The sequence below is a fragment of the Bubalus kerabau genome, chromosome 10, assembly GCF_029407905.1.
Source record: "Bubalus kerabau isolate K-KA32 ecotype Philippines breed swamp buffalo chromosome 10, PCC_UOA_SB_1v2, whole genome shotgun sequence".
NCBI lineage: Eukaryota > Metazoa > Chordata > Mammalia > Artiodactyla > Bovidae > Bubalus > Bubalus kerabau.
This window is the reverse complement of record NC_073633.1, coordinates 39,726,175-39,744,710: the sequence shown is the minus strand read 5'-3', so window position 1 is coordinate 39,744,710 and position 18,536 is coordinate 39,726,175. Positions and strand designations below refer to the sequence as shown.

The window sequence follows — 18,536 nt, the reverse complement described above, 5'->3', positions numbered from 1 at the left end:
ATTTGCTGGCATATTAAGTGCAGCACTTTCACAGCATCATCTTTCAGGATTTGAAATAGCTCAACTGGAATTCCATCACCTCCACTAGCTTTGTTCATAGAGATGCTTTCTAAGGCCCACTTGACTTCACATTCCAGGATGTCTGGCTCTAGGTCAGTGATCACACCATCGTGATTATCTTGGTCGTGAAGATCTTTTTTGTATAGTTCTTCTGTGTATTCTTGCCACCTCTTCTTAACTGCTTCTGTTAGGTCCATACCATTTCTGTCCTTTATCGAGCCCATCTTTGCATGAAATGTTCCCTTGGTATCTCTAATTTTCTTGAAGAGATCTCTAGTCTTTCCCATTCTGTTGTTTTCCTCTATTTCTTTGCATTGATCATTGAGGAAGGCTTTCTTATCTCTTCTTGCTATTCTTTGGAACTCTGCATTCAGATGCTTATATCTTTCCTTTTCTCCTTTGCTTTTCGCTTTTCTTCTTGTCACAGCTATTTGTAAGGCCTCCCCAGACAGCCATGTTGCTTTTTTGCATTTCTTTTTCATGGGGATGGTCTTGATCCCTGTCTCCTGTACAATGTCACGAACCTCATTCCATAGTTCATCAGGCATTCTATCTATCAGATCTAGGCCCTTAAATCTATTTCTCACTTCCACTGTATAATCATAAGGGATTTGATTTAGGTCATACCTGAATGGTCTAGTGGTTTTCCCTACTTTCTTCAATTTAAGTCTGAATTTGGCAATAAGGATTTCATGATCTGAGCCACAGTCAGCTCCTGGTCTTCTTTTTGTTGACTGTATAGAGCTTCTCCATCTTTGGCTGCAAAGAATATAATCAATCTGATTCGGTGTTGACCATCTGGTGATGTGCATGTGTAGAGTCTTCAGAGATATCTATAGGTTAACAGAGGTGGCAACTGTAGAAAACAACAACCATCCCTGAGCCTCTGGGAAAAGTGAATAAGGAAAAAACTCAGATACTTGGGATGTTGGGGAAATAGTACATGTTAAAAGGATAAAGACTGCTCTTGTGGGCACAGGAGTTCTCCTCTACAGCAATTGCTATTTTTTTCCAATCTTATTGAAATATAATTGACCTATAATACTATACCATTTAAGGCATGCAGAATAATGATTTGACCCATGCTATGCTATGCTATTCTATGCTATGCTAAGTCACTTCAGTCATGTCCGACTCTGTGCGACCCCATAGACGGCAGCCCACCAGGCTATACATCTTGAAATAATTGAAAGCAATATGTTTAGTGATCACCCATTATGTCATGTAGATAAGAAGTTAAAGGAATAGAGAAAACATTTTTTCCTTGTGATCCATAACTGCTGTATATAACATACAGCAGTGTTAAATTCATCATGTTGTACATTGCATTCCTAGTACTTATTTATCTTGTAATTGGAAATTATCTTTTGAACACCTTTATCCAGTTACCTCTCTTTCTACTTCTCACCTCTGGTAATCACAAATATGATCTCTTTTTATATGAGCTTGTTTATTCATTTGTTTTTGAAGTATAATGGACTTATAATGCTATGTTAGTTCCTGATATATATCACAGGGATTTGATATTTCTATACATTTCAAAATGGTCATGACAAACCTAGTTGTCATCTGTCACTAGGCAAAGATATTAAGTTATGAACTATATTTCCCATGCTGCACATTTCATGCCTGTGACTCATTTATTTTGTAACTGGAAGTTCGTACTCTCAGTCTCCATCACCTAATAGGAAATTGCTATTAAAAATGACATTCATAACATTCTAGAAGCAGTTTTATGCCTGGGAGTTTCCTGAATACTACCTGGAGTTATTATTTGAAGAGGAAATAAGTAAGATATTTTCCCCTGAAGTGTATTTTTAAAAATCTGAGCAATGAAAACAACCATCAGAGCTACAAATTGTGTGCCACAGGGGTACACTTTCCATATGATGGATCTTTGCCCAGTATTCATTGACCATGCAAAATTCTAGGCTGGTCCTCAGGGAGACATAAAGATGCAAGTTCCTTTAGCTAACTTGCTGCCTCAAAGGGAAAAGAGAAATTTAAAAGTTGCTTCAATACAAAGCAGAATGTGGTAGAGCTAAATAAAAACAGTGGGTACATGCAGAAGAAGCATTACAATGGTAAGAATGAGTATTTGTCTAGAATGATACTATTTCTAATAGCACTTTTCAAATGGTTCATCTCATTGAATTCTCAAAATAATTGTATAAATTGGTTAGATATTATGACCCCTATTTGACAGGTAATGAACATGAAGTTTAAGTAGTTTCTTCCGAATCTAGTGGCCGTGGTTATGCTTAGTTACTTAGTCATTTCTGACTCTCTGTGACCCTATGGACTGTAGCCCACCAGGCTTCTCTGTCCATGGGAATTCTCCAGGCAAGAATTCTGGAGTGGGTTGCCATGCCCTCCTCCAGGGGATCTTCCCAACCCAGGGGTCGAACCTGGGTCTCTCACATTGCAGGCTATTCTTCACCATCTGAGCCCCCAGAAAAGCCTGTAGTGGCAGTAATGAGTAACAAATGATAGAGACTGAAGCACAGTCCCTTGATATTTCCAAAGCAAGTCAGTGCTCTCAGAGGAGTGTCAAACAACACATTATACATAAGACACCATCTTGATACAGAAAGACACAATCCAGTTTCTCATCCTGAGGCCCCAAAACTTGGAAAGCTGAATAGCATAGAGAAACCAGTCAGCTAATAGAGATTCTGCACAGCAAAGCAGATGAAGTCCCCATCTCGGGAAAAACAGCGGTAAACTCCTTGAGTGGTTAAATAGTGATCTCTGGGGAAGCACTGAGGCTCAGGTAATACTGAATGAAACTCCAGAGTCTGAGGGGAGGCTTAGCTGGATCGCCCTTGAGATTCTAACAGCTTCTAGCCTCTTTCCTAGAAACTCACCGTCAGGTCTCTGGAAGCTCAGCTATAAAGGCAGGTGAAAGTTATTTGAGACAGAGTCATTCTGATGTGCCTGAAGAGATCTCCTCTTCCCCAGAGGGTAGCTGACCTCACAGCGAGTGTCAGGACTGCTGAGTCATGGGCTGGGGGATCAGGTCACAGACAGGTTCTGATTGATTTGACCTCTCAGGATAAAGTTGTCCCGGTGCCTCAAGGATATCACGTGTTTGTCAGCAGCATTCTTTACATCCAGCTCATAAGCTAAGCCTGTACACATTTCTTGCTCCACTTAACCCTTTAAATCTCTAGTCAAGGGTCCGCACTACCTTCTGCGTTCCTCTCCCTTGAGAAGTATAAGCATATTTTCATCTAGTTAATGGTGTTATCTGTGAGCAGCCCAAAGTTATCTTCATATTTAAGAAGTGGTGTTATTTCACCTTGAATAGCTGGCCTTTTCTCTCAGTGGTGCATCTTCAAGAGCAATGAAACAGCAGGCCAAAGGATAGTGACTTCAGGCAATCTGTGGCCATGCATTCTCCCTTCTTCTGTTCATCTCTCTTTCCCACATTATACCTCACAGGGCAGTTGTCCATTTATACAAAAACATGACCATTGTATGGGGCCTTTCAGCTAGGTGCATGTCGGCTAAGAACAGAGGGTAATCAATACTGTTTTGTGTTTCCTTGCCAAGCTGTGTAGGTAGAACTCATTTCACCAGCCTCCAAAAATCATTCCCTCACACCCTATTAATGAGTAGACTGGACTGGAAAGCAACCAATTAAGTACTGATTAAATTGGATTGAGATTTAATTAGGTTGCTGCTGCTGCTGCTAAGTTGCTTCAGTCGTGTCCGACTCTGTGCGACCCCATAGATGGCAGCCCACCAGGCTCCCCCATCCCTGGGATTCTCCAGGCAACAACACTGGAGTGGGTTGCCATTTCCTTCTCCAATGCATGAAAGTGAAAAGTGAAAGTGAAGTCGCTCAGTCATGTCCAACCCTCAGCGATCCCATGGACTGCAGCCTTCTAGGCTCCTCCGCCCGTGGGATTTTCGAGGCAAGAGTACTGGAGTGGGGTGCCATTGCCTTCTCCGGTTAATTAGGTTATCAATGCTGAAATAGTACTTCTCTACTAATAGGGAAACTATTTTCATTTATAAGTTCTTACAAAGTGAAAATCTTGACTTTAACATCTACTTATTGCCTCATAGGGCTTATAGTATATGGCAAATGCTTAGTAAGTACCCATTATAAATGAATGAGTAAATGATGAATGTGACTTTCAACACTTGAATCTGAATAAATTTATATACACAGAATAAAGAATTACCTTGATAGTAGAATTCATTAAAAGTACTGACATGTCAGGTTAATTCTTAGTATATATAAATTATGATAGGTGCTATGGACCTCAAAGATGATAAGAACCAAACTTGCTGTAAAGAGAGTTAGAAACAAATAACAGATAAAAAAGGAAGGAAATCGGGTATGTCTTCTGATGTGCCTAAGCTTTGGGATTTCTGTTCCCATCACAGGCAACAGCTTCCAGATGGTTCTTTATTCCTTCCTCCTTCAATCACAGAAATCTCTATGATTATATGGATTATTACTCTCCTCAAAAGAACTTTTCTTGCTGTGTCTCAGACACTGACTCACCTTAAAAGTTGTTCTTACTCTTTCATTGAATGATATCCTTTTTTTTGAGTGAAGTTCTTTCTCTCTTCAAGTGATATATTCTAGCTTCTACCTGTTCCCCGTTGAGGATAATGGATTTATTTTGCTCTTTTAGTTTCATCAAAAATGTAAGCAAATTGGGATTCATCAAAGATCCCACTAAACAGTGTCACATACAGCAGAGCTTTGCTAATTTTGTTTCTACATCACATGCTTTGCTAACTTCCTGTCAATGCGATTAAGAAACCACAGCAGAGTAGCAGGAACACAGGTGTTTCTTTTGATGCAATGCCAATTAATTGATGGCTAAATATTGTTAAATATCCTTAGGAAAACATTACCTCATATGAGGAACAATTTTGTAACCACTGTCATATTGAACACAGGAATTCTGGAAGAGAACAGTCTTTGTTCTTCTTGACAAATCATAACTAATTTTGTCTTCATACTGTATCTTCAACAGAATCTGTTTATCAGTGTTGATTGTCATATCAGCTCACCACCTTCATGATAAGCCCCATTCAGAACATCTGTCCATAAAAATAGTTTGAGTGGTATATTTTTATGCTACCTACACAGTATGGACCAGGTAGGTAAAAATTCATTCCACCATGACTTAAACACCATAGCTTATAGATCTGGTTGCTCAATGAGTGTGAATAGCCACATGGATTTGCTGTTTGTGGCATAACTATTAATGGAATATACAACTTTGTTCTTTTGTAAAATGGTCTATATCAGTTTGGGACTTCCTAGGTGGCTCAGTGGTAAAGAATCTTCCTACCAGTGCAGGAGATGCAGGAGATGTGGGTCAATCCCTGGGTCAGGAAGATCCCTTGGAGTAGGAAATGGCAACCCACTCCAGTATCCTTGCCTGAAAAATCCCATGGACAGAGGATCCTGGTGAGTCACGTCCATGGAACTGCAAAGAGTCCAACACGACTGAGTGACTGAGCATGTATGCACCCTTATATATTACTTTATCCCTATAGTCATTTTTTCTAAGAAAAGGAATGACCAACAAGAATGTAAGTACACTTTTATACTGCTTATTAGAACAGCTTTCATCATTACATAATGCATCTATCCAGAGTCCATTCTCAATGTAGAATGTTGTTATGCTCACTTTTCCTTCTTCATGTGACCCTTCCTTTCTCCTAATTGGGTCTCCTATACCAGAAGTATCTAGCAACCTGGAACATTGCACAATCTCTTAGACTGCTTGTGACCCTTGCATTAGATTTCTGAAAACAATTATCATCTTTTTTTTTTTTAATTTTATTTTATTTTTAAACTTAACATAACTGTATTAGATTTAATACCAAATATGCGAAAGCTTTCTCTTGGATTTGATGGGGTTTTTAAACTCTCTATTAGTTTTTATCTCATTTTTGGCTTTTTATCTTCTCTTATCATATCTAAGAGCCAAAGAACCAAATTACTTTAATAGGAAGTTATTCATATATTGTTTCAAATCCTGTTATGTGCATTTTTAGTTTACATTAGTTTTCATTGTTTGGGGTTGAATGGAATATACCCTAAAACTTACTTCTTTGATTTAAAATGATTCTAGAGACAGGGTCAGTGGTTTACAGTGTTGCCTTGTGTGTGGAATGATGATTGGAATTGACTGAAGTAAGGAGATCCAACCAGTCAGTCCTAAAGTAAATCAGTCCTGAATGTTCATTGGAAGGACTGATGCTGAAGCTGAAACTCCAATACTTTGGCCACCCTATGCGAAGAACTGACTCATTGGAAAAGACCCTGATGCTGGGAAAGATTGAAGGCAGGAGGAGAAGGGGATGACAGAGGATGAGATGATTGGATGGCATCACCGACTATTCTGGATATGAGTTTGAGGAAGCTGATGGTGATGGACAGGTAAGCCTGATGTCTGCAGTCCATGGGGTCACAAAGAGCCAGACATGACTGAGTAACTGAACTGATGGTGGAACTGAAAGACTAGAAAGATATGAGATGCTAGAGGAACAGGATTGGAGGGATAGAAGTGAGCTTTCCTTTTACAATGAAGTAGAGTTGTTGGTGTGATGAGTGGAATAATACTGCTACAACTCATGATTAGCATCTATTGAGAAACTGGTCTGAATTGTCCTTCACCCTCAACTGAACTGCAGAATTCCCAATTTAGGAGTATATCTTCTATGAATGGTAGGCCAAGGTCTATTACATGAAACTTTGACATTTAGTCCAGAGAAATCTTGTTTTAGGCTTGTAGCTCTGTCTCTAAGAGGGCCATTCTGGTCTTTGAACTTCTGTTAAAAAAGAATATCATTGTTGAATACAGGACTGGGTAGTTTGGGGAATTTTCTTGCAAGGATTTTCTAAAAAGGCTCAATAGGTCATCAGACCCTTATATATGACTGAGCTGCTGTATTTATAGGAGAAATCCTATAACCACGATTCTCAATAACTTTGACATTTATATTTATGGTGCTTGATCTTGAAATTTCTCTACCTCTGGTTTCTGTGACATACATTCTCCTCTACTTCAACTGTTAACAGCCTCACTTAACGGTTCATCATCTCATGGTATCTCAACTCGTAGCTTCCATCTTAGTCTTTCCATACTCTTTCATTTCTGGTATAATTATACTTTCTGACCTCAAAATATATTCAGTACCTACTCCACAGCAGCTGTTTCAGCACTGCAGTGGTAGTGATGAATTTGAGACAGTGGACCTTTTCCTCATGGTGCTCAGATTTGAGTGTGAATAGCAGGCACATCAGTAGGTTAATATGTCTCATTAAGTGTTTCTATAGGGAAGCTCAAAGGGCAGGAGAACATACGAAAGGCTTGTTGTTGTGGTAAGCGTGATAAAGCTTCCTAGAGGGGGTAATATCTGAGCTCACACCAAGAGAGGAAAAAGGATCAGAATAATGGAGGTTGTTCTAGGTAGAGGATTTTTCAGTTTTAGATCCAGAGTCTAAAAATTCAGACTCTCATCAATCAATATGTACTCACCATGGTTCACACTGCAGGTGTCTCACAGCTTTATTGTAAAACAGGATAAAAACAGTAAATATTGTTGCTCAGAGGGTAGTGGGATACCTTGCTTATCTTTTTCAACTACTGCTGTTCAGTAACACAGGTTGGAATCTATTTGGAAACTGGTCCAGTTAGCAATAGCATTATTGATTCTGCAGTCTTACTTTCCTTTTTGGGGAAAATGGTAATAATTGTACTAACCTATACCGTGAACTTCCTGACGTTCAAGCTGGTTTTAGAAAAGGCAGAGGAACCAGAGATCAAATTGCCAACATCCACTGGATCATGGAAAAAGCAAGAGAGTTCCAGAAAAACAGCTATTTCTGCTTTATTGACTGTGCCAAAGCCTTTGACTGTGTGGATCACAATAAACTGTGGAAAATTCTGAAAGAGATGGGAATACCAGACCACCTGATCTGCCTCTTGAGAAATATGTATGCAGGTCAGGAAGCAACAGTTAGAACTGGACATGGAGCAACAAACTGGTTCCAAATAAGAAAAGGAGTACATCAAGGCTGTATATTGTCACCCTGTTTATTTAACTTATATGCAGAGTATATCATGAGAAACGCTGGACTGGAAGAAACACAAGCTGGAATCAAGATTGCTGGGAGAAACATCAATAACCTCAGACATGCAGATGACACCACCCTTATGGCAGAAAGTGAAGAGAAACTCAAAAGCCTCTTGATGAAAGTGAAAGTGGAGAGTGGAAAAGTTGGCTTAAAGCTCAACATTCAGAAAACGAAGATCATGGCATCTGGTCCCATCACTTCATGGGAAATAGATGGGGAAACAGTGGAAACAGTGGAAACAGTGTCAGACTTTATTTTTCTGGGCTCCAAAATCACTGCAGATGGTGACTGCAGCCATGAAATTAAAAGACACTTACTCCTTGGAAGGAAAGTTATGACCAACCTAGATAGCATATTCAAAAGCAGAGACATTACTTTGCCAACAAAGGTCCATCTAGTCAAGGCTATGGTTTTTCCTGTGGTCATGAATGGATTTGAGAGTTGGACTGTGAAGAAGGCTGAGCACCGAAGAATTGATGCTTTTGAACTGTGGTGTTGGAGAAGACTCTTGAGAGTCCCTTGGCCTGCAAGGAGATCCAACCAGTCCATTCTGAAGGAGATCAGCCCTGAGATTTCTTTGGAAGGAATGATGCTGAAGCTGAAACTCCAGTCCTTTGGCCACCTCATGTGAAGAGTTGACTCATTGGAAAAGACCCTGATGCTACGAGGGATTGGGGGCAAGAGGAGAAGGGGACGACAGAGGATGAGATGGCTGGATGGCATCACTGCCTCGATGGACGTGAGTCTGAGTGAACTCCGGGAGTTGGTGATGGACAGGGAGGCCTGGCGTGCTGCGATTCATGGGGTCGCAAAGAGTCGGACACGACTGAGCGACTGATCTGATCTGATCTGATGCTTACTATTTCATATTGAGAATTTGGTATGTTTTCTTATTTTAGCTTCAGAACAACCCTATATAATAGGTACTTTTTTTTACTATTGTTATTATTTTACCAATGAGAAAACCAGAGAAGTTGTCAGTCACTAATAACTGGCTGATACATAGAGAGGTCAACCTTCTCAATCAGACATATGACTTGAGCCTGTACTCTTGACTATTAGATTCTGCAGCAAAAATTATTTGGGTACATTTTTTCACTTGAAGATCTAAGTAAAGGTTTGTGTTGGTCAGGAAAAATGCATACTCACCCCTTAGTGATCAACTCAAACATCATTTCTTTTAATTCACCCCTTACTGAAGCCAAGGCTTCCCTGGTGGCTCAGCTGGTAAAGAATCTGCCTGCATTGCAGAAGACCTGGGTTCGATCCTGGGTCAAGAAGATCCCCTAGAGAAGGGAATGGCAACCCACTTCAGTATTCTTGCCTGGGAAATTCTGCAGACAGAGGAACCTGGTGGACTACAGACCATGGGTCACAAAGACTTGGACGTGGCTCAGCGACCAGCACTTCCACTGCAGCCAGTGAAGAGTATTTAGTTTCTCTGCCTAGCATAGTGTTCGTGGCATTTGCTGTCTGAATGAATGTATTTCTATAACACAACATATATTTCTATCTTAGCTGGCCCTATAGTGAAATGTGGTTTTAATAGTATTTATACACTAATTTGCATGTTAGAATACAAATTTCTTGGTAAAAGAAATCAGCTTTAGTCATCTTTTTTGTGCTATCACCAAAAACAAATTCTAGCAGCTAGATATTTAATAAATGTATTTTAATGAATGAGTCATTTAGAGAGTACAGGAATGGATGGATGAATGAAAGGCTAGAATGCTAGAGATGAGTGCCGCCGCCGCTGCTGCTGCTGCTAAGTCGCTTCAGTCGTGTCCGACTCTGTGCGACCCCATAGACGGCAGCCCACCAGGCTCCCCCGTCCCTGGGATTCTCCAGGCAAGAACACTGGAGTGGGTTGCCATTTCCTTCTCCAGTGCATGGAAGTGAAAAGTGAAAGTGAAGTCGCTCAGTCGTGCCCGACTCTCAGCGGCCCCATGGACTGCAGCCCACCAGGCTCCTCTGTCCATGGGATTTTCCAGGCAAGAGTACTGGAGTGGGGTGCCATTACAGTAGCTATGAAAGAAACAGTTAGTATTATGTTGGCCAAAATGTTAGTTTGGGTTTTTACACTTTGGCCAACCTAGTTCTTCCCAAAGATCCTATCTAGGGTCCTTCCAGCATGGGATACTTTCATTTCAATTTTTCATCTCTAAGGTTTCTGTATTAGGAGGAGAGAAAAAGTTAAGGATTCATCCCCACTGTTAAATAACTAAGCCCAAATTGACATCTGTCATCTCGGCTCACAGCTAGTCAGATCACCCTGCATAAATAAAAGGCATCAGTTTGGACCTAGATACTATGTTTTCCAAAGAAAGGCAATGCCAAAGAATGCTCAAACTACTGCACAATTGCACTCATCTCACACGCTAGTAAAGTAATGCTCAAAATTCCCCAAGCCAGGCTTCAGCAATATGTGAACCGTGAACTTCTGATGTTCAAGCTGGTTTTAGAAAAGGCAGAGGAACCAGAGATCAAATTGCCAACATCCACTGGATCATGGAAAAAGCAAGAGAGTTCCAGAAAAACATCTATTTCTGCTTTATTGACTATGCCAAAGCCTTTGACTGTGTGGATCACAATAAACTGTGGAAAATTCTTCAAGAGATGGGAATACCAGACCACCTGATCTGCCTCTTGAGAAACATATATGCAGGTCAGGAAGCAACAGTTAGAACTGGACATGGAACAACAGACTGGTTCCAAATAGGAAAAGGAGTACATCAAGGCTATATATTGTCACCCTGTTTATTTAACTTCTATGCAGAGTATATCATGAGAAGCGCTGGACTGGAAGAAACACAAGCTGGAATCAAGATTGCTGGGAGAAACATCAATAACCTCAGACATGCAGATGACACCACCCTTATGGCAGAAAGTGAAGAGGAACTCAAAAGCCTCTTGATGAAAGTGAAAGTGGAGAGTGGAAAAGTTGGCTTAAAGCTCAACATTCAGAAAACGAAGATCATGGCATCCGGTCCCATCACTTCATGGGAAATAGATGGGGAAACAGTGGAAACAGTGTCAGACTTTATTTTTCTGGGCTCCAAAATCACTGCAGATGGTGACTGCAGCCATGAAATTAAAAGACACTTACTCCTTGGAAGGAAAGTTATGACCAACCTAGATAGCATATTCAAAAGCAGAGATACTACTTTGCCAACAAAGGTTTGTCTAGTCAAGGCTATGGTTTTTCCTGTGGTCATGAATGGATGTGAGAGTTGGACTGTGAAGAAGGCTGAGCACCAAAGAATTGATGCTTTTGAACTGTGGTGTTGGAGAAGACTCTTGAGAGTCCCTTGGACTGCAAGGAGATCCAACCAGTCCATTCTGAAGGAGATCAGCCCTGGGATTTCTTTGGAAGGAATGATGCTAAAGCTGAAACTCCCATCCTTTGGCCACCTCATGTGAAGAATTGACTCATTGGAAAAGACCCTGATGCTACGAGGGATTGGGGGCAAGAGGAGAAGGGGACGACAGAGGAAGAGATGGCTGGATGGCATCACTGACTCGATGGACGTGAGTCTGAGTGAACTCCGGGAGTTGGTGATGGACAGGGAGGCCTGGTGTGCTGCGATTCATGGGGTCGCAAAGAGTCGGACACGACTGAGCAACTCATCTGATCTGACCATGTTTTCAGCGGAGAAGGCAATGGCACCCTACTCCAGTACTCTTGCCTGGAAAATCCCGTGGATGGAGGAGCCTGGTAGGCTGCAGTCCATGGGGTCGCTAAGAGTCAGACATGACTGAACAACTTCACTTTCACTTTTCACTTTCATGCATTGGAGAAGGAAATGGCAACCCACTCCAGTGTTCTTGCCTGGAGAATCCCAGGGATGGGGGAGCCTGGTGGGTTGCTGTCTATGGGTTCGCACAGAGTTGGATATGACTAAAACGACTTAGCAGCAGCAGCACCATGTTATCAGAGGGTAAAAGTTGCCCTGGTTGATCTCTGGAATTGCAGAACCCATTGTGTGATTGAGATATATACTTCTGTTGGGATAAGGCATTGAGATTTGTTGACTTATTTGTTACTGCAGTTTAACCTACCCTATTGGGACTAATACAGTATTGAATAACTATTGAATAAAAGAAGAGGTAACATCATTACCTATGATATAAAGACTGGCCCTGAGTGTCGTACTAAACATGGCATCAATTTTTGTTCTTCCTCAAATTGAAATTGTGTGGCCTTTCAAAAACAAGCATGGTCAAGTCCCAAGCTATTTGGGTTTATGTCTACTAATGAGGTTTTTTTCTGTTTACTCTTCAGACCTGAGTAATTGCAAAACATGCAAATTGTCTTCTCCTTAGTTAAATTACAAGAAAGATAAAAAAGAAATATAAACAAAGCAAAACAAAATCACCTTGGGGTTAAATTTGGATTGCACCTTAGTACTGGCCTGTTAGTCGTTTATGCCTTGCAAAAAGCTGGAACAAATAAGCCTGCCTAAAGTTTGCCCATCTGCAAAATTAATATTCAGTTCATGCAATCACATACAGATCCGTTTCAGTACCTACCAGCAGAAGGTCATTCATTTATTCATCAAAGAGTTAGTGAGTACTTCCTCAAGACTACTAAAATAGCCACAGTGAGCAAGATTGATTGGAATTTTTGTTTATCCTCAAATCTTCCTTGGACTTTTAGGGCAATTTTAATTCATAGTTACATGATTTATGCAATCTGGGGATTACCAGCAAGAGGTAGCTCTTAAGGAAGACTTAGCGTAATCAGGATGTTTCTTTTTCTCCTGTTTACATTCATGGCTGTGATTTGAAGGTGGCTTGAAATTTGAGTTTTCTTATCAGAGATCTGATTTATTTGGATAGGTAGACTTAAGTTTTTATAACAGGCTCAACTGCTTTGTTTGTTTTTTAGGCATTGAGCAAAATCACCCTGAGGGTCTCCCATTAACCCTCTGGCTGATGAAGTGTGGTAGTCTGGGTCCATAATTCATTCTGAGGGTATAAATTAGTTGCAACTTGTTGGATGCTGCTTCTTTAGCAATAATAGATTTAAGTGCTTCATCAATTTTTTTTTGCTTAATGGAGACTCATGTATCTTGGCTATAACTATTGTTGTTTTCAAACAGTGTAAAAGAGGGGCAGGGCTTGCCTATTTCTGTCATTTCTACTTGAGTTTAGAATGTTGGGACCTGATGCTCCTGACTGAATTATAGCATATGACCCGGTAGGACCCTGCTGCCTGGACTTTAGGTGGTGGTAGGAGCTGGTCTCTCATTCAGGGTTCCCCATTAAAGAGTTTACACAGTCAGGAAAGCAAGGAAGGAGGTATGTTTATTGCCTGCATTGGGTAATCTAATGCCTTGGAGCGAAGCGAGAGTGAAAGCCAGACAACCTTTCTGTAAGTTCCTTTGAATGCGAGCTGGCTGGCAGCATCTAGAACCGGCAACTTTCCATCATGGAATATCCATTATCCTTGTTTATCTCTGGAAAAACACTGCCCTATTTCCACAGTCTGCTGCTTGTCAAAGAATAGAGCTAGAGATCATCTCTGAACTCAAGGAGAAAATGAGCTTTTCAGCTATTGTGAAAATACCATCTAGAGATGCTGATTCTTCCTCTTTGTTCTGGGATGGCTAGGGACTTGCAACAAAATATGATCTCAACACACAGGGCTAATGCAGAGAGATCCTCCTCAGATTCTACACAGGTCCTCCTTACATTCATGGATCTCTTATGGACAGAGGCCATTTTTATTTTGCCCAGCTCTTTCTTAAGTTCTTGGTTAATATTTATGCCTTAGATACTAAAACTGAATGTAAGATTCAAATTCTTATTTTGATTTTCCAGTTTCCCCTTGAGACCATCTTCCAGTGCCATCATGTTGCTGACATGTGGATCTATAACCCTTTCTCCACTCTTCACTCTACATCCACACATTAAAAGCTACAAAGCTATCTTTAATCTGTTTTCAGAGCAACCAAATAGGTACTTTACACAAAAGTTTATTAACAAAAGAATCTATGTGTGTGTGAGCCAAGTCACTTCAGTCGTGTCCCACTCTTTGTGACCATATGGGCTACAGACTGCCAGACTCCTCTGTCCATGGCAATTCTTCAGGCAAGAATACTGGAGTGGGTTGCTGTGCTCTCCTCCAGGAGATCTTCCTGACCTAGGGATCAAATCCACGTCTCTTAAGTCTCCTGCATTAACAGGCAAGTTCTTTACCACTAACACCACCTGGAAAGCCCAAAAAGAATCTAATATAGATTCTAATATAGAGTTTAAAAAGGAAATGTTATTAGACTTAATAAAATGTTATTTTATTAAGTCTATAAATATAATATGAAATATGTTATTCACAGTAACAGTTATGAAACATTAAAAACAGGCTGCAATACAAAGTTTTAAAGTATCACATATAGCATTTTTTTTTTAAAGCATTTTCTTAGATGGTCACCTGCTTTCTTACCTTAACACAGTTGAGTAGATAGGTGAGGATGGTATTGAATCTGAGGTAGAAATTCTTAATTCTTTCCTTTAAAAATCACAGTTAATTCATAAATGTGTCCTTCTAGAAAATAACATTGAAAGTCAATGTTTAATTTTAAAATATTTTAAAAATTAATCAAGAATTTGGACTCGGACAAATAATACACTAGTTATATATCTAGTTTGTTCCTCAGTCTCTTAATTAGCACAGAGTGAGATAGCTTTAAATAGTAATTATTTTAAAAAAATCAGGGAAAATGATGCCACAGATTTCTGTAGTATATTGCTTAACAATCATTCTATAGTCTTTATTTCCAAAAGTTTTTCTCCACTAGATATTTAATATTACTATTTTTATAAATTAAGTACACCATTAAATAATAAGTATAGTTATGTGTATTGCCACATGCATAGGCTTGATTGCATTAAATACAATATTAGCCTAATAGCATTTGTTGCAGTAGAGTCGTTTTGCTCGTCTGGTCACATTTGATGAATAAAGGATATTGTAATTTTCAAAATAAGTTTATGCTTTTAAGTTATTGGCTGTCCTATTAAATATCCATGAAGGACAAACTTACAGATATATGAATTTAGCTTTGAATATATATGGAGTGTGTCCAGAAGGCCAGTCACTGTTGTGTAGTTTTTATGGGTTCAGTTCAGTCGCTCAGTCGTGTCTGACTCTTTGCGACCCCGAGGACTACAGCACGCCAGGCCTCCCTGTCCATCACCAACTCCTGGAGTTCACTCAAACTCATGTCCATCGAGTCAGTGATGCCATCCAGCCATCTCATCCTCTGTCGTCCCCTTCTCCTCCTGCCCCCAACCCCTCCCAGCATCAGAGTCCTTTCCAATGAGTCAGTTCTTTGCATCATGTGGCCAAAGTATCGGAATTTCAGCTTCAGCATCAGTCCTTCCAATGAATATTCAGGACTGATTTCCTTCAGGATGGACTGGTTGGATCTCCTTGCAGTCCAAGGGACTCTCTAGAGTCTTCTCCAAGACCACATTTCAAAACCATCAAATATTTGGCGCTCAGCTTTCTTTATATGCCATTTAATTCCTATATCTCTGTGATACAGAAATTTTCAAGAACACTTTTACAAATCCATTCCATACAGTGCTTTATTGCCCACAGTAAAATCCAGGTAGCTGAAGATTCCTGGATTAAGAAACACAAACAGTAAAGCAAAAGTTCTTGTGGTGATAAGAACTCTGATAAAAATTCTGGCTCCATAGTTGGTTCATTATGGAGAAAAGAGAAGAAAGCAAAAAATCTAAATAAACAAAAATAAAGTTCTTTTTCTTTTTGAGAGAGCACTGGATTGGAATTGGAGACCAGAGATACAATGTTGCTTAAATTGTCCAAAACTCTGTGACCTTAGGCAGGGTTATAGCCACAGTTTTTTTCTTAATGTGTAGACTCAATAAAATGATCATAATTAATGTTTTTTAAAATGTTTTGACCATGACTCATAGTAAGAAATACATTTATGTTACCCCTTAATAAACACACACACACACACACCGCTTATCAAACATTACTTACTATATGTAATGTATTCTGATATTTTCTACTTTATTCTATTTTACCCTCAGAAATAATGTTTGTGACTCACTAAAATGATTTCACAACCCACTGATAGAACTCAGTCTTCAGTATGGAAAGCAATTTAAGCTCTTAAAAACAAATTATGACATAGTAATGTTTTATTTTACCACCACTCAGAAAACAAATCCATTTGTGCCAACCCGCAATCAAAACAATGACTACTGAGAAACAACTGCTTCATCTATACATATTTTTGAAACCTAAGATAAAATTTAACTCATTTTTTCATGTTTTAAAAAATTATTCATGTATTTCAGGAAAAAATAGTGGAATACTGAGCTTTTAATAATATGAAAGGAGCAAAGGTTAACATGATTTATTGAGCAAATATACTTATTAAAGCATCCAGAACATCCTAACAGGAGGTAGTTATGAAGACTCTCTCTGGAGCAGTTCTCAAAATAGAAAACTTAGATTTATCACCATTAAAGGCAATGAGAAAATTGATACACACTTACTACATCTTTTCTAAGGAAAACTAAGATACTTGTTCATCCCCTGTGTACATGGGCAGCATTTGCAAAGAGAAGGTTTTGTATTTTCTAATAATAAAGAAATAGACATTCCAAGAATTAAAGCCAGTTTCATCATCAGAAATATCCTCTTGAAAGTGAAAGTGAAAGTCACGCAGTCATGTCCGACTCTTTCCGACCCCATCAACTATCTAGTCCTTGGAATTCTCCAGGCCAGAATACTGTAGTGGGTAGCCTATCCCTTCTCCAGCAGATCATCCCGACCCAGGGATCAAACCAGGGTCTCTTGCATTGCAGGCAGATTCTTTACCAACTGGGCTATGAGGGAAGCCCAAGATCCTATATCCTGTTAGGTATGTATTTGCTTCACTAAGAAATCTGAGTTTATTATTGGATAATGGATTGGCTTTTTTATTCCATAAATGTTGGTTGATGTTCTTCTATATGTCCCAAATTGTGGGTACAATGATAAATAAGTCAGGAAAATTTTCTGTTCTCATTGAGTTTGCAATTCTATGAAAACTCAGTGAATATTCACATCTTTTTAATGAGATGAGATGCTATGGTATTTTCCTATGCACGGAGACAAGACTGTTAAAGAAACATGTATAATTTAATGCATAGTGGAAAGGCTCAGGACTTGATGTGATCACTTGAAGGAATGAAATGGATGTGGGCAAATCTGAGTATTTTGTGTAGTAGTGTTAAAAATCTGATTTGTTTTAGATAAAAGCAGATCAACCTGGCTAAGTGATGCAGGATGAAGTATGAAGAACTACAGTGAGATCTGGTAGAGGACCTTTGGGGAAAGTAGATTACTGGGATTTTTATATAGCAAATAAGCAATAGGAAGTCACTCTAAGCCCAGGATTTCTGACTTGGGTTTCCACGGAGAGCGTTAATAAACTTGAAAAGAAAAAAAGATTGCATGTTTATTTTCTCTAATTTTTTACTGCGATTTTGCATTTCTTTCATTTTTGAATGTGGACAACATACCACATCAGAATTATCATTTCCTATCACTTTGTCACCAGTAGGTGTCAAAGATATTTAAATGGCACCCCACTCTAGTACTCTTGCCTGGAAAATCCCATGGACGGAGGAGCCTGGGAGGCTGCAGTCCATGGGGCTGCAAAGAGTTGGACATGACTTCACTTTCACTTCATGATAGTGGCTAGAAGTATCTTGAAATGTTATTTGTGCTACTCAATACATTGGTATCATAATACTAGATCTTGTTATTTAATACACTAATAGAGATTCATATTTATATATTTCAGATTTGTTTCTCAGCCATTTATGAGAACTGTGTTTCAGTATGATTAGTTTACTTTGTAATCTTGTTTTATGTTAGGTCTTTGTTGTTGTTGTTTAGTCCCTAAGTCATCTGACTCTTTGTGACCCCATGGACTACTGCCCACCAGGCTCCTATGTCCATGGGATTTCCCAGACAAGAATACTAGAGTGGGTTGCCATTTCCTACTCCAGGGGATCTTCTTGACCCAGGGATTCAACCTGCGTCTTCTGCATAGCAGGCAGATTCTTTACCACTATAAATCCATGGGGTCGCTAAGAGTCAGACACAATCGAGCGACTTCAGTTTCACTTTTCACTTTTATGCATTGGAGAAGGAAATGGAAACCCACTTCAGTGTTCTTGCCTGGAGAATTCCAGGGACGGGGGAGCCTGGTGGGCTGCCGTCTATGGGGTCGCACAGAGTCGGACACGACTGAAGTGACTTAGCATAGCATAGCATAAAGACATTATTCTGAGAAGGGTTCACAGATTTTCCAGACTGACAAAA

At 39.6% G+C, this 18,536-nt stretch overlaps 1 protein-coding gene across 37 annotated transcripts in view; it reads left to right on the top strand.

The window, feature by feature from the left end:
- The window catches only part of LOC129621202 (uncharacterized), a 488,210-nt gene that overhangs the window by 393,390 nt on the left and 76,284 nt on the right, over window positions 1–18,536 (top strand). The window contains exon 8 of one of the 37 annotated variants that reach the window (XR_008699110.1): window positions 6,291–6,478. The exons of the other annotated variants lie outside the window; for them this stretch is intronic. The gene's annotated coding sequence lies outside the window, so the exon portion shown is untranslated. The remainder of the gene's footprint in view (window positions 1–6,290; window positions 6,479–18,536) is intronic. 37 annotated transcript variants of the gene reach the window in all.